Here is a 21,377-nt window from a genome sequence, read left to right as displayed (position 1 = left end):
GTTGGATCACCTTTCTTTGGAATGGGCACAAATACGGATCTCTTCAAATCAGTCAGCCAGCTAGTTTTCTTCCAAATTTCTTAGCAGAGATGAGTGAGTGCCTCCTGTGCCGCCTCCATATGGTAGAGAAAAATTGACCTACAGGATTTTCAAGATCATGGTGATTGATGTAATAGACCAGTGTTCGAAAGGTCACTAATTCCAACCTACCAGCGACTCTACAGGAGAAAAGAACTGGCCATGAGCTTTGAAAAGATTATAGTCTAGGAGCACCGAGGGGGTGGGCCTACTCTGTTCTATAGGGGCCAGTGCAAGTCAGAACGGACTCGATGGCACACAACAACCAACAACACCTTTACTGGAGCAGATCTGCTAGTTGGGAGCCAACGGCTGACCTTCTGGCTAGCGCCTAACTGCTGTGCCACACGGACTCTTTAAACACTGCTTTCTGGAAATGCAAACTTCTTTTCGAAGACCACCAGAAGCACTTTCCTAACTCCTGTCACTGATGAACTCCAATAGTCGACAGCACTCTTTCACTGGTGAGCAATGTGACCTCTAAATCTGTTTGTTCATGCACACAATAGGCACTAAAAATAGTTGGTCACCAACTGCCTTTATAATTATTTTTCATAGTTTGTAAAGGAGTCATAAAATTTCTCTTTCTTCATGAATAGTCTTAGGTTTTTTCATTTACTTTTCAATTGTGGCACTTCCAAGCTGTTATTAACTTCGTGGCTCTGTTCCTGAGTTCCTCCTCGCACTTCACATTGCGGAAATCACGGAATCGCGGAAGCCAGGACAGAAGACGGAAAGGCCCCACACCAAAGACATGTGCAGGGATGGAATGCTCCCTGCTCAGGTATGTTATCTCGGGGTTCTTCAGGTTCCGGAGTCTGTCGTGCTCACTCACAACACTCAAAATGTCACTAAGAGTCACAGCAAGGCCCAGTACCCTAATCAAATTCCAATCTCAAAGTGCTTGCTGTCACAAACTAAAATGAATATTAATGGTTAAGACTACCATGAAAACCATAGAGTGAGGATAATAGCTCAAATACATAGAGAACTTAAGTCTCTAGAATGGTCACACAGCAAATTTTCAAAGTGTATTTGATAAATGAATAAATGAACAAATAGACCTATTTAATTCTATATGAAAATGACTTGCTTGTACCCTCATTTTGTGCTAACTCCGCCATGTCATCTTATCCTGCAGGATTCAGGAAGATTCTGGAAGGATCCTACTGGAACCATAGGATAGTGTTGGAGATTCTACAAGTTGAAGTTTTTCTGTTAAACAAATTATGTTTAAAGAAAGATTTCTGCATAGCAGGCTTGAAAACAAAACCATTTGCTGGCTATTCCTGGAATAACTAAAGGGTCTGCATTAGAATTGAAGAGTACTCAAGGTTTATGTGATAAATAGCCTGTTTGACTTGTAAATTTGGGATAAGTTCCATCCTTCCTTTCAGATCTAGTAGAGTCAGATACTCTAGGTTCAAATTCTTTAACAATTTTAATTGTATTCCTTAAATATTTATTCCTAAATACATATTCACTCACTCATTGATCACCAACACTTACTGAGCAACAGATGTTGTTGCTAAGTGCTGTTGAGTCAGTTCTGACCCATAGCGACCCTATTTATGGTCTCTGAGGTAATGAGCTTGAACCTCTGACCTTGCTGTTTGAATGACTTTGCAGTCCAGCACATTAACCCATAGGGCCACACCAGGACTCTGAATGACATGTTAAAATTTATACATGAAATAAAAATGAATAAGCATGATCTTGCCCTCAGTACACACACAAAATTGTGATATAATAAAAATTCAAGATCAGTTTCATGTCAAAGAGAACTTGAGAAAGGGAGATAATATGTTTATTACAGGGAAGATGGTAAGATTTATGAAGGAGGTTTTCAGTCATTCATGCCTTGGAAGACTCAAGCTTTCAGAGAAATTGGGAAGGTATTGTAGGTAAGTGTCTGTTTCCATCTGTCTGGAAGATCAAGTGTATGAAGTACAAGTATGGAGCAGTAGGGGAGAATTCTGGAAAGGAAAGCCAGGTGCAATAATGGAGATTCTTGCAGACCATGCTGAAGGTAGAGGACAGCCACTGATTACTCCTAAGCAGGAGAGCACTGTTGCCAAGCCAAGATAGAGGACACTAGGCTTCAGGGAGAAAGAGTTAGACAACACCTACAACAGTCCAGGAAAGCTTGGTCATAAGAAAGCGTGGTCACCTAGACCATGGTGACTATCCAGAGGCTGAGAATGGGAAGGGAGGGAGCCAGATGGGCACTGCCTGATCATTCCACTGGCCATCCTGGCATTCAACCAACACAGATCAACTCTGACGATGCTGCAGGGCATTTTCTTTCTCTACTTGTCGCTTTTGAACACCAACAAAGCTATGTTCTTAATAATTCACTGTTTCCACACCAACCCTGCAGCCACGTCTATCTGACATCCCTGTCCAAAGGAAGAGATCTTCACCCTCCCCAAGTGCCCTCAGAGATCTGATGGACAAGCAGTATTACTGCTACTCAGTAAATACTTTTTAATGACATTTGTAACAACCCGTCCAAGGACATCAGTAAGGTGTTGCTCTTCAGCCCTATGGAGACGTCACATTCCGAATTAACAGAATGCTCTCCTGTGCTGTTAATGCATGACTAACTACTTTAATCACAAAAATAAGCTCGCCGTCAGTGGTGTTTTACAGGTACAGGTGCAGAGATTGCGGCATAGCAGAGTACACTCGGGCACCATGGCAACCAGTGCGTCAGTCCGCAGACACTCAACAGGGCCTGAAGAGGAGACTCCATTCTTTCAGCTGACATCAAAACCGAGAGAATTTTTGTCCAGAGGGGAAGAAGCCGTTTGGCAGATTCCAGGACGGTTAGGATGCAGGCTGCAGCTGAGCTGACTGCTTTCTTGTCGGCGGCTGCTACTGACGTTCTGGGCAGGGTCTTGCTGGGCATGTGTTGACTGACGTGCTTTACTTATGTTGCTATAACATGATCTGAAATCACTTTCCAGAAAAATTCCCCTAGATCAGTAGGCCTGATTTCCCTGTTTGACAGGTTACTGATATAGGTGCATATTGTGGTTACTAATCAATCCCTGAAGTCCTGGTGTAGCACTGTAGGATAAACATAGGACCTCTAACCACAAGGTTGGTAGTTCAAATCCACCAGCCACTCCTTGGAAACCCTATACAGGGTTGCTGTGAGTTGGAAGTAACTTGAATGCATTTAACAACAACAACAACAACAATGGATTCTTGGTGTGGCAATGTAGGATAAACACTGAACTGGTAACCATAGGTTGGTGGTTCAGACCCATCCATTGCTCCTTAGAAATTCTATACAGGGTCAGCATGAGTCTGTACCAACTTGATGTCACTTACCAACAACAATATTGTAGTCCCTTAACGATGAGTCAGTGCCGACTCGATGGCACCTAACAACAACAACAACAACAACAACAAGGAGTCCTGGCTGCCCAGTGACTGACTGAAGCATTCAGTTGCAAACCAAAAGGTTGGCAATTTTATCCCACCAGCTGCTCCACCAGAAAAAGATGTGGCGGGCTGCTTCTGTAGAAACTGACAACCTCGGAACCCTAGAGAGCAGCTCTCCTCTGCCCTAGAAGGTCACTAGGAGTTGGAATTCATGTTATGGCAGTGGGTAGCGTAGTGGTTACAAATCGGGCTGTTAATCTCATGGTCAGCAGTTCGAAACTACCAGTGGTTCCGTGGGAGAAAGAGGAGGCTTTCTGCTCCTGTAAAGATTTACAGTCTCAGAAACCCTATACAGGGGTCACTGAGAGACAGAACTGATGCCACAGCACATCACCACCACTACCATTGTAGACCTTAGGAGCCCTGGTGACTCAAAAGTCAATGCCAGGCCGCTAAGGAAAATGCCAGTGGCTCTGCAAGAGAAAGAGTTGAAATTGAGATATTGTGAAAATTATAGCCAAGAAAACCCTATGAAGCCATTCGACTCTGTCACGTGGGATTGCCATGAGTCAAAAATCTATTTGGTAGTGCCAAACAACCAGAGCAACAACATTGTAGTCCTGTGTGATAAATGTCTAAGGTAGCAAGATTTATTATTTTCAAAGGTATTCTGCAAGACATGGAAACTCAGCTTCAACTATCTTGAGCAGAACGGGGCATGAAAAGGCATATGTAACTGAAAGGTCCAAGGGTAGAGCCCCCAATTAGCACTGACATTGCAAAAGGAGGACAACCTTCTGCCAGTGTTCCATAGAAGATCCCAGGGAAGGGCTCTCAGTGACCTGGGAGATTGGTTCATTCCCAAAGGAATCTCTGAGTGGCCACATGGTGCCTACCACTCTGGCCCCAGAAAGATGATGAAGAGAAGGGGGCTGTTGGAAGAAGGCCGGAAAAGATGCTTGCTGCACAAAAACTAATGACTGAGCCAAAATGTTGTTGCTGTTGTTGTTCAGTGCTGTCTAGTAGGTTCTGACTCATAGCAACCCTGTCGAGCATTTCCGAGGACTATGTGGTAAGCTTGAACCCTTGACCTTGTGGTTCAAAGTGACTTTGTAGTCCAGTGCATTCACCTGCAGCATCATACCAGGACTCTGAGCCAAAACATAGGGAAAAAAAAAATTCTCAACAGGATTGCACTGAGTTTCACAAAAGTTCTCCTTTAAAGTATTCTGTCTGAAGGATGGCAGTGCTAAAGTTGCTCAACTCCCTGGATGGAATCCCATTGTATTTTATATAAGAAAAACAGCCCTTGGGGGTCTTTATATACTGACAGAATTCAGTGTGACTGGTGCATCCCAGGAGATGAGACTCCAGGGCTCTGTCTGGGCAATACAGAGAAAGAAGGGAAGTGGTAAGGTATCAGGGCCTGAATCTGCCTCAGCAGAAGTGGAGATGAGGAATTGATAAAGAATTAAGGAAAGTGCAAACCTGAACAACACTGTAGCAAAAGCCTGAATTGTTCGTAACAACAGCAATCCGAGTATGGAAGAGTCATTGGCGGGGGCAGATACTGTTGGCTTTCTGACATCCTTGATATTTTCTGATAGGCAAGAGCATCTGTAAATACACAAATAGACTGGAGTAGGAGAAGAGGAGGAGCAGGTGGTCTTGTGCTTGCCAGGGAGACATCTCCAACAGAGGACATGGTCTGGCCTCTAGCTGTCTGACTAAGCTGCTCAGTGTTGTGTGTAGCATACTGCTTAGTGATAGGCGGGCTGATATTCAGCTGGAACACAACAGCATGACGGTACCAATTATGCTGGTGACAAACAATGTTGAATATGCCATGGAATGCCAGAAGAATGGAAAAATCCCTAGAATCAAGGATGGTGAGACTTTGTCTCGAGAACTTTGGACATGTAATCCTGGGAAAGGACATCGTGGTTGGTAAAGTGGAGGGTCAAGGAAAAAGAGGACGCCCTCGACAAGACAGACGGACACAAGTGTAACAGTTGAGAGGTGGTGCAGGATTGAGTGGCGTGTTCACCTGTTGTACGTAAGGTCACTATGAATCAGAACAGACTCAACAACACCTAACAACAACAACAACAACAACCAGTTATTGGGAGTCTATGGAGTACAGTTCTACTCAGACATACACAAGGTCGCCAGGAGTCAGAATCAACTCAACAGCACCTAGTTAGCTGTTGTTGTTGTTGTTAAGTGCCGTGGAGTTGGTTCCAACCCATAGCGATCCTGAACAGGATTTCCAAGGCTGTAAATTTTTACAGGAGCAGAAAGCCTCATCTTTCTCCCAAGGAATAGCTGGTATTTTCGAACTGCTGACCTTGCGGTTTGCAGCCAGATTTGTAACCACTACTCTACCAGAGCTCCTAGTTAGCTAGTTACTAGTTATTGGCTTCTTCCACCACTGTGCATTCTGCCTGCTCTAACTAGTTATTAAATATTTTTGCTCTCTGCCTGATTGTGGGCATCCCATCTATGGAACTTGGGTCTCTGAAAGTCCGCTTCTGCCTCTTTCTTTTCTGGATACTGGCTTTCCATCCCCAAATCCAACATCATCTCTTCCAAAAGATTGAGCCCTTCCAAAGAGACCATATTGTTGTTACATTTCATCGAGTCAGCTCTGACTCATAGCCACCCTAGGGAGTGACTAGTGGGTTTGAACCACTGATGTTATAGTTAGTTAGCAGTCAAGTTCAATGTCATCGGTGTTTTGAAAAATGCAACTCAAAGCCACAATAAAATAAAATTCTACATGTACTATATTGGCAAAAACAAAATTTGTGGCAATTTAAGTGTTGGTAAAGATACAAAACACATACATTTGCAAAGATATGATGCATATATATTGCATAGACTCTCTGTGGACATACATTTACAAAAATAAGTTGGCATTGTCTAGAAATGGTGATTGTTGACTCTTCCTAGCAAGCCATTTTATACATGAGACTGAGACCCAAAGAGGCTAAAGAGCTGCCCAGAGCTTCTCCATTGCTTAGAGATCAGGTCCCAGAAACAGACCTTGACATATCTGACAGCAGGGTTCAGTTGCTAACCAAAAGGTTGCAGGTTCAAGGCTACCCAGCGATACCTCAGAAGAAAGTTCTGGCAATCTGCTTCCAAAAATTCAACCATTGAAACCGTAGGGAGCATAATTCTACTCTTGCAGACTTGGAGTTGCCATGAGTCAGAATGGATTTTGTACGGCAATTGGGTATGCCTTTTACTTACTAGAAATTATTTTGTATATACAATTTTGAATTTGGCCTTATTTTTTGGGTTGATATCATTTCATTAGTATTTCCCAGCTCTTTTTTAAAAAAAACTGCTTATTCATCCCATTTGAAAGACTGGCTAATACATTATCCAAATAATATATTTCTCTTAAAGATCCCTATATTCAATATTTGCAAGTTTTGACCCTGTCATAATGCTTTATCATCTACTTCTTGGCACCTAGGTCTTCAGTTCCATGGCTCAGTAACATTTTTAAAGCTTTGGAAGTGTGAGTTTTGTCCTTTCATCAGAGCCAAGGAATGTGACTACAGCTCTCTGATGGAGTGAAAGTCTCTCACACTTTTAATTTTTTTTTTTCTTTATAGCACATTTTCTCCTACTTTACATATTTTTCTTTCTTGCAAATTATCCAAATCAGCTTGGAACTGATTTTAAATGGCTCCTATGTAGCAAGGTATCTTCATGCTATATTGTAATCATCTTATAGATATTTTGGAACTCTGTCAGGTTTTAAACAAGACCTATTTAAGAAGCTTATGGAAGTCGGTAGTGCTGCATGGACAGCTTCCTGTGGTAATGAGAAGAAGAAACTGCAATCTTGGAAAATGAAATAGATGCTCCTTCCCTTCCCACCAGCCAAATCTGTCTGAGCGCTTCTCCTCAAAGCTCAATGAAAATAGTCTTTCTGGTGCAGGGGCAAGTGAAACGTGCTGGAGAGACTAAATCAGACATCTGTCAGGTGAAAGGTGTGGGCTCAGAATGTGCTTTCCCTTGCCCTCTGCAGTGGGGCTCTTATGCTGAACCCAGCACCCCAAAATCTGCTGAAAGGCACTATTTGGGCATGGGGGAGTCTGCTGCAGGCATTTGCGGCATCGTTCTGTGGCCAGATACTCAGCGACCTCCTCACATGACAGTATGTCTGCACTTCAGCTGACCTCTGAGGTGGAATCATAGCAGCCCGGCCCCCACCCTCACACCTGGGTGTCCAGCTGGGAAGGTACTAAGCAGTTTGTTGTTACTAGCTGCCACCAAGTTGCCCTTGACTCACAGTGACCCCATGCACCACAGAACAAAATGCTGCCAGTTCCGGCATTATCCCCGGGATGGGACGTGGATCTGACCATAGTGACCCATAGGGTTTTCACTGACTGATTTAGGGAAGTAGATTGTTGGGCCCTTCTTCTTTGTTCGTCTTAGTCTGGAAATTCCGGTGAAACCCGTTTAGCATCATAGCAGCGCAAAGCCTCTCCTGACAGATGGGCGGAGGTTGTACAAGAGATGCACAGTCTAGAAGTACAGCATGTCTCTGGCACAGAAGGCAACAGTTCAACCACTGAGCATCATGGGATCTTAATCCTAATCACTCAATAAATGAAAAGTAAGAGTTTACTGTGTGTTAAGGAAGGGTGACAGAGACAAATGTGTCATAGTCTCTAACCTCAGAGAGATTAGAGTCTCCTGGCAGACAAATATGTAACCATAATGAATGCTGAAGGAGACAACCTTTGATGTGAGTGGTAGGTACATAGTCTAGTAAGGGACAACAGAAGTAATGGTCTCAACTAGAGCCAAGTGAGCACTGAACCGAGGAGGAGATGTTTGGCCTACATCTTAAAGGGTAAGTAAAAATCGGACAGATCAAATGGTCGCTAAACAGGTACATGAAGAAGGAAGACGAACAGTAGAATTTGTTGAGCAGTTTACTTTGTGACAGGCTATATTCTAAGCATTGTCTGGATGTTACATCATTTAATCCCCACAAAGGAGCCTGGGAGGCACATATAGTTTGTGATTGGATGATAACCCAAAATCTGGCAGATCAAACATACCCAACAGTTCCACAGAAGAAAAGGCCTGATGATGTGCTTCTGTAAAGATGGCCACCAAGCAAACCCTCTGGGGCAGTTCAACTCTGTAACACATGGGTCTCCATGCGCTGGGGGCCCATTCAATGGCAGCTAACAACAGCAATAATCCTCACAATCAAACAATGAGGCAGGTTCTATTCTAGATCTATTCGTATCTGAATGAGCAAAACATAGAACTTTACCTAAATCCTTGCCCAAAGGCATAACTATAGATCTCAAAACAATATGAATATTTGGTAATTGTCATATTTCAATACTCGTGGAATATGGAGTCTGGTAAACATGTGGCCAATGAAGAAGCTGTGAACATGAGGGGCCAAATTTCAAAGAGCCTTGAATATTCAATCCTCCAGATTTCTAAGGGACTAATCATTTAAAGTTTCCCAAAGATTTATCTGATAGCAGTGATCAAAACTGGAGTCAGGAAGTCAATTAGGAGGAGGCCTCGAGTTAAGGCCATAAAGGTGAGGAAGAGAGGGAGGAACTGAAAGAAATTAAAGAGGTGGTGTTCTGTCCTTCTGGTTCCTACTCTTCAGATATATGGTTGCTTCAATCCACACATAGTAAAAACCACCTGGAGGCATAGTGGGGTATGTGTTGGGGTGCTGACCACAAAGCCAGCAGATCAAATCCACCTCCTGAGAAAGATGAGGCTCTCTTCTCCTTGAACATCCTATACAGAGTCGCTATGAGTTGGAACCAATCTATGACACACAACAACAACAACAACCTACTTCCCAGGTTAATTGGGGCAGGAAATGGTAAGATGGAAATGTGGAGCGTTCAGTAGCTTCCTTTCCTGATGAGAGTGTCTGCTATGCCGTCGTAATCTCTAGAAAAGGCTTTCCATTGCTGAGGATGGTGGTGCCCTCTCTACATACTCAATGGAGGGAGGAAACCAAATTCTCAGGCCTGGAGTTTCTACCTACTGGGACCAACCAGTTACAAAGAAGCTGACCCAAAAAATGAGACGTGATTCTAAGAGCAACCAGCCCTTTTATAACCTGCCTTTCTGTATTTACCAGAGGACAAAAGCATAACATTGAGTAGACTCAGAAAAACAACACAAATAAGGCTTTGTAAAGAGTTGTATCAATAAAGGGCAATGACATGTGTAATAAAACAGGAGCAGTGTTGGTTTGTTATTTATCCATTTATCACAGGCGCTGTATGTGAACTGTGACCTACATCCTATGGGTGTCCCTTCAGTAATAACTAAGACTATGCAGTGTTAGAAAACTCCCCTGGGAATCATTTGTCTCCTTTTGCCAAAGTGTAGCTTTAAGAGAACTTACAAGTAAGTGATATAAAAAGATGGGAAATTTTTATAATTAGATTTCAGAGCTATGGATTTCACATTAAGTAGTTTACCACAAAAAGTTAGAAACATTGATTTGATTCAAGAAAAAAATATCACTCTAATTAATTTATGGCACTTTGCAAATACTTGGGTCAATTAGAGAATTAAGAGATTTTAAAGTCTGGCAGTTGCTTTAAAATCCTTAGCCCAGTCCCTACTCTATCCTCATTTCTTTAATAATCTTATCCACTAGAAATAATTGACACAGTTAGCTTTCTGGACCTGAACTGAACTTCAAGACCTCCATTAAGCATAAATCAATTCTGGCAAGTCCATGGAACAATTTATAATTTTAGATCTTGTTACTTGTGAGATTTAACCACAAACTAACCCTAAAAAGCCGTTTATACACTATAATAGATCTTTTCAAAGATGGTTGATACAGTCACATGGTGGAGTATTGTTTTGTTGTTAGGTGCCAACCCTGTACACAGCAGAAACACTGCCCAGTCCTGCAACATTCTCACAACCATTTACACTTGAGTCCACTGCTGCCACCACCGTGCCAATCCATCTCCACTGGACCAAGCAGGATGTCCTTCTCCAAGGACTGGTCCTTCCTAATAACATGTCTGAAGTATGAGAGACAACGTCTCCCCATCCTAGCTTCTAAGGAGCATTCTGGTTATACTTCTTCCAACATAGATGTTTGTTCTTCTGGCAAAAAAAAATATTAAGGAAATGCTTAATGTATTGTATCAACATTTAAATCACATTTTCAAAATCTACTCAATTACCTCTGAGAAGTCTCAGGATATAATGTTACATGGAGATAGGACAGAGTATAAAACACCATAGTCAAAGTGATTTCCAAAGACACGTGCTTGTATAATGTAAGTTCATATGGAGATATTTTGGGGTTCAGGCTTCTGGAAGGAAGTATACAAAAGGTTTACAGTGGTTCTCATTGAGAATGGTGTGAACTTTTTATGCTTTTCTGAAATTTTGGATTCTTTCTATCATAAATCTAAATTTGTCTCTGTTCTTTTACAATTAATGAAAAAATTAATTGTGTAAATGACTGGCACAGTGATAATCTTGTCTGTGGCAACAAATCAAACCAAGGCTTTTACTTTAAAACCCCATTTCATTACTTTTCTCTTCCATTAGTAAATGGATTTACTCTGTTTACCCAGCAATAGCCTTGGCTTCAAACAACATGTCATTTTAGGACAAATATGTGTCATGCTGAGGATATTTTAAAGAATGTTTTAAGGGCTTGGAGAGCATTTTCAAAAGTAGAATTTTGAACATTGGTTGCCACAAAGTCTAATCCCTGCTCAATTTAATACCGTGAAGACAATGATACTGATTTGAATGAGCAAGCTTGCAACGCACTTGTTAATAACATTGTTTGCAGTCGTCTCTGCAACAACATTTGTTTCCGTGATACACATGGACATACCTTATTAAGAAATAGAATGATCTAGCATTGTATAATCCAGAAGTGTGTTGATTCTTATGTCATTTTTCTGAGTATGCAATCAAGGGCAAGCTGTGTCCGTAAGAAACACAAAGGTTTAGCGAAACACCCTGTACAGGGTTTCCTAGGAGCATCTGGTGAGCTTGAGCCACTGAGCTTGTGGTTCAGACCAACCTTGCAGTCTAGCGCATTAACCCGCAACACTACACCAGGACTCCGAAGTCCCTTTAGTGGCTGGTTTAGTGACTCAACAAACCACCACACTTCTTTTTAAGTGTTTGGGGAAAGTTCAATGACAGATGAAGAAGTTGGAAAACCATCTTCCCCATTTGAAGAGATGAAAACGATGAGGAAAAGATGAACTGGATTTGAGATCATATTTTTAACTCAGATGAAACTGATCAGTAATAGAAATGTATGTCCTCAAGGAGGAAAGAGGAATCCCAGAGTTTTAGGACCAATTCTGAGTGTACAGAGGCGGTTTTGTTCACCATGCCAGTGTTTTATTAGTGATGTGTTGCTACTGTAAGATCTCCGGTTTCTATCACTCGTCTGTCAGTTTGTCATACCATCATGGCTATATATTGCTGTGAGGCTAGAAGCTATGCCACCAGTATTTTAAATACCAACAGGGTCACTCATGATGGACAGATTCCAGCAGGACTTCTAGACTAAGAGAGACTAGGAAGAAGGACAAGCGGACCACTCCTGAATGGCTCACCACTGAAAACCTTGTGAATAGCAGTGGAACCTTGTCAGATAAAACGCCAGAAGATTAGCCCCTCAGGTTCTGAAGTACTAAAAATACAATTGGGGAAGAGCTGCCTCCTCAAAGTAGAGTTGACCTTAATGATGTGCGTGGAGCAAAGCTTTAGGGACCTTCATTAGCTGATGGGACATAACTCAAAATAAGAAACAGCTGTAAAAATCCATTAATAGTTGGAACGTGAATTGAATAAAGTATGAATCTAGGAAAAATGGAAGTCATCAAAAACTGAAATGGAACAAATAAAGATCGATATCCTAGGCATTAGTGAGTTGAAATGGACTGCTATTGGCCATTTTGAATCTGATAATCATATGGCTTACTATGCTGGGAACAACAAACTGAAGAGGAATGGTGCTGCACTCATTGCCAAAAAGAGTATTTCAAGATCTATCTTGAAGTACAATTCTGTGTCAGGATAACATCTGTATTCCCACAAGGAAGACCAGTTAATACTACTATTATTCTAATTTATACACAGCAATCACAAAAATCTATAATGAAGAAATTGAAAAATTCTGCCAGCTTCTTCAGACTGAAATAGATCAAACATGCAATCAAGGTACATTGATAATCACTGGTGATTGGAATGCAAAAGTTGGAAACAAAGAGGCAGGATCAAGAGTTGGAAAATATGACCTTGGCAATAGTGAGCATGCTGGTGACTGCCTGAGAGAATTTTGCAAGGCCATTGACTTGTCAATTGCAAATACCACTTTCAACAATATAAACAGCAACTATGCACATGGACATCCCCTGATGGAATACACAGGTATCAAAATAAGTACCTCTGGGGGAAGATAAGATGAAAAAACTCAATATCATCAGCCAAAACAAAGCCAGGGACCAACTGTGAAACAAACCACCAATTGCTCACATGCAAGGTGAGGCTGAAGCTGAAGAAAATTAAAACAAATATGAACTTGAATTTAGAGATCATTTCAAGAACAGATCTGATGCATAAGATACTAATAACTGAAAACTACAAAAGCTGTGTTATAACATTAAGAACATCATATATGAAGAAAACAAAATGACAGGAAAGAAAGAAAAGACCAAATGTATGTCTGAAGAGACTCTGAAACTTGCTCTTGAGAGTAGAGAAGCTAAAGCAACTGGAAAAAAATGAGGAAGTAAAAGAGCTGAACAGAAATTTTCAGAGAGAAGTTTGTGATGACAAAGTCAAGTATTGTAATGAAATGTGCAAAGATCTGGAGTTAGAAAACCAAAAAGAAAAAACATGCTCAGCATATCTCAAGCTGAGAAAGTTGAAAAAATTCAAGCCTTGACTTGAAATATTGAATGCAGGAAGCATCAAATGAAACAAAAATGCAGGAAGCATCAAATGAAGATGGCAGGAATATGGAATCACTATATCAAAAAGAATTTATCCGTGTTCAACCATTTCAGGAGATAGCATATAATCAAGAACCAATAATACTGACGGAAGATGCCCAAGCTGCACTGAAGGCATTGATGAAAAACAAGACACCTCCAATTGATGGACTACAAATCAAAATCTTTCAATAAACTCATGTACTGGTGGAGGTGCTCACTCATCTATGCCAACAATTTGGAAGATAGCTACCCGGCCAACTGATTGAAAGAGACCCATATGCCCATTCCAAAGGAAGATGACTGACACAATGGAATGGGAAAATTATTAGACAATATCATTAATATCACAAGCAAGTAAAATTTTATTAAAGATAATTCAAAAAATGGGCACAGCAGTACATTGACTGGGAGCTGCCAAAACTCAAGCCAGATTCAGAAGAGGACATGGAGTGAGGGATATCACTGCTGATGTCAGATGGAGCTTGGCTGAAAGAAGACAACACCAGAAAGATGTGTCCTTGTGCTTTATTAACTATGCAAAGGCTTTTGACTATGTTGATCATCACAAACTATGCATAACATTGCAAAGAATGGGTATTCCAGAACACTTAATTGTGTTCTGTACCTAGACCAAGAGGCAGCTGTTTGAACAGAACAGGGAATACTGAGTGGTTTAAAATCAGGAAAGGTGTGTGCCCGGGTAGTGTTCTTTCACCATATTATTCAATCTGTATGCTGAGAAAATAATCTTAGAAGTTGGATTATATGAAGAAGAACATGGCATCAGGATTGGAGGAAGACTCATTTACAACCTGCAATATGCAGAAGATGCAGCCTTGATTGCTGGAAGCAAAGACTTGAAATACTGATGAATAGCAAAGATTATAGCCTTCCATATGGATGGCACCTTAGTGTAAAGAAAACAAAAATCCTTAGAATTGGACTAATAATATCATGATAGATGAAAGGTTGAAGTTGTCAAAGACTTCATTTTGCTAGGATCCACAACCAAACTCATGGAAGTAGCAGTGAAGAAATCAAATGACATCAGACATTCAAAATCAAAAGAGCAACCTTTATCTAATGACAAAGTTCAGAAGTGTTTGAAAGGAAGGTAGAATGGAATTAAGAACCACAGGGCACAAGTGGGATATTTGTTGTTGGTTGGAACAGATTGCAATCATTGTGATGAAACAAAGTGTTGAATGTAAATCTTCATTCAATTCACAATATAAAATTTCACACACACTCACACACACACAAGAAAGAAACCAAATGATGCACTAGGCAAATCTACTTCACAAGACCTCTTTAAGTGTTCAAGAACAAAGATGTCAGTTTAAGGACCATGGTATGACTAACCAAGGTCATTGTATTTTCAATAGTGCCATAGGCATGTGAAAGTTGTATAATGAATAAGGAAGACAGACAAGAATGATGCACTTGAATTATGGTGTTGGTCAGATATATTGAAAGTACCATGGACTGCCAGAAGACCAAACAAATCTACGTTGGAAGAAGGATAGCCAGAATGCTCCTTAGAAGCAAGGATGGCGAGACTTTGTCTCTCATACTTAGGACATATGTTGTTGTTGTTGTTGCTCAGTGCTATCAAGTTGGTTCTGACTCATAGCAATCCTGTACAAGATTTCTGAGGAGCAACTTGTAGGTTTGAACAACCACCAATTTTTCTATTCAAACCAACCTTGTGGTCCACACCATGACTCCACCTTGAACCTATGGTCAGGAGGACTCAGACCCTGAAGATGGACATCATGCTTGGTAACGTGGAGAGTCCGCAAAATGAACAAGACCCCAACAAGATGGACTGACACAGTGTGACAACAACAATGGGCTTAAGCATAACAACAATTGTGAGGATGGCACAGGACATAGGGTCGCTGAGTCTGAACCAACTTGGCAGCACCTAACAATGACATGTGGGACGTTCATATGATGGTCAAGCCCATGCTAGTGTCTGTTTGGTTCAAGACTAGTTCATTATTGTTGTGTCTATTCCTGACCAATCTTCTTGCCCCCTTCATGTATTGTGCTGCCCTATCTGGACTGAGTCTCTATGCCTGGGTTGTTGTTGTTGTTGCATGCCATCGAGTCAATTCCAACCCGTAGTGACCCTGTACAGGGTTTCCAAGGAGTTGCAGGTGAACTTAAACCACTGACCTTGCACTTCAAACCAACTTTGCAAACCAGCACATTAACCCTCAGTGCCCAAACTCCATTCAAGGTAAACAATGACTTTATGTTCAGTCTGAATTAACTGTCCCTTACCTACACCTTTACTAAGGCCCCACAATATTTGTGCTCAGCCACACATGATCTCTATGGAGAATGAACACCACGCTACTCAAGAACAAAAATTTCTAGCTAATATATTTCAACTATACAATTAATACATTTTTATATAGTCAATCAATCAAAGTTCATACCTTATTAGTCCTAAATTTCTTATGTGGATTTTTGTCAGATGCTATTCAATTTGAGATAAGGAAATTATTTATGCAGACATCATTTCATGTGATAACAAGAACTTAGAAACATCTATCAGAGGAATCTTTATTAATGAAGACAAATTAGAAGAAAATTAAGACAGACAAGAGTACATGTGAGCGTCTCCGTGAGTGAGTCAGTCAACAGCATTTGTTTTTTAACAATCACTGCTTGAGAACCCAGATAGATTCTGTGGTAAATTACCAAGGAGTTTCCAGTCTAATTGGAAAAGCAAAACCAACAGGAATACTTGTATGCAAGGCATCAATTACAAGAGAATCAGAGTACCCACAAACTAGCAAAGCCTCAAAGTAGGAAGGATGAAGGGCAAGGCCAGGTCTTGTTTGGTGGTGGTGGTGGCGGTGTGTGGTGGAGTCAGTTCTGACTCACAGCAACCCTGTATAGAGTTTCTAAGGATATACATCTTTACGGGAGCAGAAATTCTCATCTTTCTTCTACGGAACAGCCGGTGACCTCGAGGTTAGCACCCCGACTCGTAACCAGTACATTACCAGAGCTCCTTGTGAGAGAATGAAGTCAAGTAGAGTTGTGAAATAACACTTCTCAAATGTTGCTGCTAACTGGCCCACAACTCAAAGTAACCCTCATACACAATGAAACAAATTCCATCACATCATCAGTTGCAGGTCAGATCATTGTGATTCATAGAGGTTTCCTCAGATGAATTTTGGAAGTAGAACACCGGGCTTTATTTCCTAGTTTGTCTTAGTCTGGAAGCTCTGCTGAAACCTACTCAGTTTAAAGCCAATCTGTAAGCCTATACTGACAGATGGGTAGTGTCTGTGATTAAGGTGAACTGGCTAGTAATAGAGCCCAGGTCTCCTATATGGATCTCAAGTATTAACCAAAAATTTCCCCTGCATCTCTTGTACCCTGTTGATCCCCCATCCGCCACCAGGATGACCACTTACTGTCTCCCGCACACATCTCAGTCAAAGCATTTAGTACTCATTGCCTCAAAGGGAAGATGTAATTTTTTGGAAAATAAAGGATAAAAAATGAATTCCTTCTTATAGATTGTGTTCCAAAGTCAAGTGGCCTTAGAAAAATAGAAAAGCTTAGACAATATACCTCATAGTGGTAAGAGAGGACATTTTCTCCCTTCAAGACTAGCAAAAGTTTTTCCAAGTTGTTGTGTCAGTATCCATGTATTTTGTGAGTCAGTCAGCTGACAACAGGAGGGGGATATAGGTGGATCTGTGCTTTGCTTTCTGGTTAATGTCTCATGAGACAGCACACAGAGGGTTGGTAAAAGGCAATAATAAAAAGAATCTGAATTCTTGGCCAAGATAGAGCCCAAGAAGGAGTCAAAACCCTTGAGAAGGAATGTTTCTGTAGATTGGTCATCAACCAAGGACCCAATGAGTAATGGCTGTCTCTGTGAACAGAAGTTCTTAAATGGTGCAAATTCAATTGATTAAACCCCTTTGAATCACAGTGACCTTATCTCCAACCAAACATAGCTGTGCTGCTAACCAAAAGGTTGGAGGTTTAAGTCCTGACCTCAGACGCACCTCAGACTAAAATCCTAGTCATCTGCTTTCAAAAAATCAGCCATTGAAACAGCTCTGGAGCACAGTTCTACTCCAATGCACACAAGACTGAGTTGGAATTGACTTGACTGCAATGGAGTGTATTTAGGGGCTCTATGGATGGAAGACATGAAGGATCTGATGTTTTCCCATTTCCATCTTTCCTCAGCATTACCTAAAACCACACCTACACCACCTGGAAAAGAAATGAAGACTCAAATGGAGCATTCCTACTCAGTTCACCAGCTGCTACTCAAAACCCTAGATAGGGCAGCTGTGAGTCTGAACCAACTCAACAGCACTTAACAATAACAACTCAGTTCAGCAGAATGGAGGTCTATGCAAAATAAGTTGAAAACAATAGAGAGTGCAAGTGAGATGAAACATGGATTTATAAAACTGACTGGAGAGGGAGTAAGGAACAATCTCTTTTAAGAACTGATGTTTGAAGTAGGCCTTGAAGCAGGTCTGCAGCTGCACCTAAATACATTGGGAGTCTGACGGACAAGGAGGAGGTTGAAGGAAATTTCAAAACAGAGGGAATGACTTGGGTGAGAAAGGTCATAGTGTGTCCTGGTACAAGATGTGACTATAAGGAATGTATAGTAGGCCAGTGGCCATGGATGGCCCCAACAGGGTGGGTTTCTCATGACAGGTTAAGAAGTTGAGAGTGTACGTTATGTGGAATAGCTTTTCAACACAAATTGTTTATCAAAATGGCTAAAACAAGTTGGATAAGTAGAATCAGATAAAATAATTTTTACATTGTTGTTAGGTGCCGTCGAGTCATTTCTAACTCAGAGCAACCCTGTATAGTGTTTTTGAGAAGTAGCTAGTGAGGTAATTCTTATATTAGGACTCAAGTAAGTTAGGCATATCTTTCTGAGTAATCACATGCTAATGAAGTCATTTAATTGGATAAAACTTAGGCTTCTACCTCTGAATTTAATATTTCCCCTCACTTCTTCCAAATCTGTGTTGGACAAAGTACAACCAGAATGCTCCATAGATACCAGGATGACAAGACTTCATCTCTCACCGTTGGGACATGTTATCATGAAGGACCAGTCCCTAGAGAAGGACATCATGCTTGGTAAAGTGGAGGGTCAGTGAAAAAGGGGAAGACCCCCAGCCAGATGGGTTGCACCGTGGAGGCAGCAGCGATGGGCTCACACATAACTATTGTGAGGATGTTGCAGGACCGGGCAGTGCTTTCTTGTGCTGAACATAGAGTCACTCAGAGTCAGAACTGACTCGGACAGCACCTAACAACAGGAACAACCATGCAAATCAAGTGGTTGTCAACTCTGGATGCAAAATAGAATCAACTGAAGAATGCTCCAGAAAACAAACACAAACAAAACAAAACATAAACCGTGTCTGGCCTCTACATCCATAAATTCTGAGTTACATGGTCGGAGTTGGAATCTTTGTGAGGTTGGCCTAGGATCGGGCAGTGTTTCCTTCTGTTGTGCATAGGGGTGCTATGAATCGGTACTGACTCAATGGCACCTAACAATAACAACAAAGGAGGATTCTAATGAGCAGTCAAAGTGAAAATCAACACTAGATACTTGCTACTCAAATTGTGGCACCTGAACCGGCAGAATTGCATCAGCATCACTTGGGAGTTTTCAGAAATGCAGACTCTCACTGGTAGAATCCTGAGACTATTGCCCTTGGCTACCCTTCAGTTCTGGAACTGAACTCACCTCTGTGGCTTGATTCTCAGCCAAGCAATGGATAAATAGGTATATAGGGAAGACAACAGCACTAGTGAGGGTCACACACCTTAGAAGACTCAACCATTCAAGATCAAAAGGGCAGCGTTTATCGAAGGATAAAATTCAGATGGATTGGGAAATACTGAGGAATGGAAACACAGGAAAGAAACAGAATCATGGATGTTACACTGAGGGGAATGTACTCATGGAGATGAGATGAAGTGTAGAATTTGCTGACTGTAAAACGGACGATCTGCTTTGTAAACCTGCACTTCATTCACAATGAAAAGATTTTAAAAAGAGAAGAAAAAGCCATGCAGGCTCTCAGGTCCCACCCCGACTTGTGGAATCAGACATCTGTAGTTTAAAATGATCTCCAGGTGGTTTGTAAGCATAGCAAACTTTGAGAAGTGGTGGTATACACAATATTTTGTGACCACCACAGCCAAGCCCATTTTAGCCCAAGAAGGAAAGACGTAAATGCACAAATTTGATACTATCAATCACTGATTCACAGAGCAGAACCATGAATAAACTGATCTCAAATTTGTCAGTTCAGGACAACACAGCATTGTACCAGATGACTAATGAGAGAGAGAAAGAACACCCCCACCCCAAAAAGCAAAGATAAAGAAGCAGTAGGAATTCCTGACAGTAACACTAAGTCCTAAAATAGTGAGGCTGGCAGGTGGGGTCAGCAGAAGTCTTTGGTGACTTAGGACTTAGCACATGTTCCATACACAGCAGCCCCAGCTCACATGACAGTGAGCCACTGCCCAGGGTCCGCTCCTGCTTCAGCCACATGCTCCTCAGAGAAGGGCCCAGGGTTTTCTCTTCTATCTCCTTCCACAAGAGGAAACGCATAGCTATTGTCATTTTCACCTGCAATCATGAAAGTGCAAGCAGATGACCAAAAATCACATCCTCACCAATGTCTTCAAGTTTAACCAGAATGCTCAGGGCAGTCCCTGGTCTGTGATCATCAGAAGCCATTGGAAATAGGTTATGTAACAGTAAGATGGAGTGTGTGTTTCAAGTATAAGCCTGGTAACGAGCCAAGTATGTTCAAGGGCACCTAGAGTCAGTAAGAACTCGAAAAAGAATTTGCAACATGAACACTCATCTCTGAATGAAACCAAATCAGACTGGCAGAAGCATCAGCAGCCTGTTTCTGCAGCAGCTTCCAAGCTTATTCCTAGAGAAAAATCTTGACGCAGAATCTCAGGCTCCACATAGAGCAAATATGCCACTTGGGTTTTCAACATTAGCCTGTAACCAAGTCTCAGTAAACTAAGAAATGATCTAGATACTTGGAAACTACAAGCTTGTCACTGACTTCTTTCTCTATTTTCTGGACAATGGCAAACCTGCAGGCTACTTCAGCATGTATAGAAAGAATATCTGGATGTAATTGTTTTGAAGGAATTACCCTACAACTTCCTAAAAATGTTACCTTGAAGGTGTAACTCCAAATAATAGCCACATTTGCAAAGGTACTGCACTTAAAATCTGCATAGGACCTTCTCAGGATCCTTGAGAAGATACCAAAATGAAACGAAGCCTCTCTCTTTCATTTACTAGGACACATAGTCCCTCACCCAGACTCAGCAGGAGAGTAATGGTTCAACAAATGCTCACTGGTATTTGAATCATTATTGTTAATACTTGAGGTTGAATGATATTAAACTGCCATTTTTCAAAATAAGAATAGTCACATACACAGCCACAGAGGGCTAGAGCTAAGAGTGAAGCATCCAGCTGATATGAAGTGAGAGGCGATGCACAAGAACACTCAAACATGCAGATAGTACACATCTGACCTAACCTCAATGGCTTGATAATCAGAACTTGACTATAGCTTAGTCAAGATAAACTATAGGAAGATAAAATAAAAAATAAAAAACATTTTTTAATAAAGGAAATGAGAGTAAATTTGGTTAACTTGACCTATACTTATGGAGGTTTCATTTTTGCTGTTGTTAGGTACCATCGGGTTGGTACCGACTCATAGCAACCCTTTGCACAATAGGATGAAACACTGCCCAGTCCTGGGCCAACCTCACAATTGTTGCCACACTTGAGCCCATTGATGTTGCCACTTTGCC

The sequence above is a fragment of the Chrysochloris asiatica genome, unplaced genomic scaffold, assembly GCF_000296735.1.
Source record: "Chrysochloris asiatica unplaced genomic scaffold, ChrAsi1.0 scaffold00005, whole genome shotgun sequence".
Classification (NCBI taxonomy): domain Eukaryota; kingdom Metazoa; phylum Chordata; class Mammalia; order Afrosoricida; family Chrysochloridae; genus Chrysochloris; species Chrysochloris asiatica.
This window is presented reverse-complemented; position numbering follows the sequence as displayed.